This window comes from Dendrobium catenatum, unplaced genomic scaffold (assembly GCF_001605985.2).
Source record: "Dendrobium catenatum unplaced genomic scaffold, ASM160598v2 fragScaff_scaffold_1512, whole genome shotgun sequence".
NCBI lineage: Eukaryota > Viridiplantae > Streptophyta > Magnoliopsida > Asparagales > Orchidaceae > Dendrobium > Dendrobium catenatum.
Window position 1 is genome coordinate 94,251 of NW_021319974.1, and position 1,994 is coordinate 96,244.

The following is a 1,994-nucleotide window of genomic DNA, read 5'->3' on the forward strand; positions in this document are numbered from 1 at the left end:
ACGAAGTCGGTGGCTACAGTAATGTCATTAGTGAAGTATACCGGAATTATTAAAGATTTGCATTGATTCAATATCAATGTTCCCTGCCCACTTCAAAGTTCGTTCTATCAGAAATAAGTGAGAAAAAAGAAAGAAGAGGCAGAGCGGAGACAGAATGATCTTGAAAGAAGACAGAGAAGAAGAAATATTATGTTATTGATATCATAATGTGAGGTACAAGAGTGCTATAAATAGAAAAGCTAATACAAGAAATGTAACAGAAAAGACACGTGTAGAAGGCTTATTGGAAGGTTCTAACCGGTCCCCGCAAATTAATCATTCTTTTGTCGAATGGTTAATTTGTTCCGAAGAGTGTAGAATCGTGTTGAGGTAAAAGCCTTGGTGAGAATGTCCGCCACTTGATCGGATGAGCTGATGTGTGAGAGAGTAATGTCACCGTTGTCTATTTGCTGCCGAATGAAGTGGAAATCAATTTCTATGTGCTTGGTGCGAGCGTGGAAGACGATATTGTTGGCGAGGGCGATGACGGATGTGTTGTCACAGTGTATGGTTGTAGGAGTTGTTTGTGGTTCTTGGAAATCCGCAAGAAGTCGGCGAAGCCAAATAACATCGGAGGTGGCGGAGGCTAATGATCGATATTCTGCTTCTGTAGACGACTTGACAACCGTCGGTAGCTTCTTGATGGTCCAAGATATGAGATTGCTGCCGAGAAATGTGCAGAAGCCGGAAATTGATTTGCGGTCTAGGGGATTGGATGCCCAATCGGCATCAACAAATGTTGTAAGGTTGAGATTTCCTGTTGTAAGCGGTAGACCGAACTGAACGGTTCCTTTGATATATCGAAGCACTAGGTTGAGAGATATGAAATCTTGTTGTGTCGACGCATGCATGTGTTAACAGATTGAGTTTGTGGCGAAGGCAATGTCTGGTCGGGTTATCGTAAGATATTGAAGAGATCCGGCGAGCTTACGGTACAGTTGATGATCATCATACAGTTGATCAGTCGGCTGCTTATAGGTGGATTTTGGAACCATAGGTGTGCTTGCGGGTTTGCACTCTGAGAAGCCGGCAGATTGAATAAGATTTGTGGCATAGTGTTGTTGAGAAAGGAATAAACCCGAAGACGTTTTTAGAACTTGAATGCCAAGGAACAACGAGACGTCCCCGAGCTGCTTCATGCGGAAGTTGGAGTGTAGTTGGGCTAACAGATTTGCGATGGACGGTTGATTGTTTCCTGTAAGCAGGATATCATCGACGTAAATTAGTACATATAGTTGAATGTGTTTGCGATGATAGAGTAAAAGAGAGGGATCAGAACGACTAAACCAGAATCCAAAGGCTTGAAGAAATGTGGTAAGCTTTTGAAACCAAAGTCGCGGAGCCTATTTGAGTCCGTAGATCGATTTGTGTAATTTGCAGACAAAGTTGGCGTGTTGTTTATCGGAGAAGCCTGGAGGTTGCTTCATGTAGACGTCGTTCGGTAATTCAAAGCTATTGTGAGAATTGTCTGGATGGTGGTGATTTTTGCGACGGGGCTAAAAGTTTCAGTGTAATTGACCCCATACTGCTGTGTAAAGCCTTGAGCTACAAGACGCGCTTTGTATCGGTCAACCAAGCGGTCCAAGCCATTGAGAAGTAGTTTTGTTTTGTAAGTCCATTTGCAACCGAGGACCGGTTTGTCGCTGGGGTAAGGAACGAGGGACCACGTTCCTTGTTGTTGAAGAGCCGTGAGTTGGTCTGTCATTGCGGTCCGCCAATGTTAATGTTAATGTTGGTTTGCTTGATTATAGGTTGTAGGATTTTTAGCTGAGTCTATGGTAGCTATGAGATTGAGTAGTTTCCTTGGTTTAGAGATGCCTGACTTAAGTCTTGTTTGCATGGGATGAGAGGGGGGAATGGAGTTGATAGCAGAAGCGTTGGACGGTGCAGGGAATGGGGAGGTAATGATTGTGTTTGTGACTGTGGGCTCCGAAAATTCGGCCTCGGCCTCCACT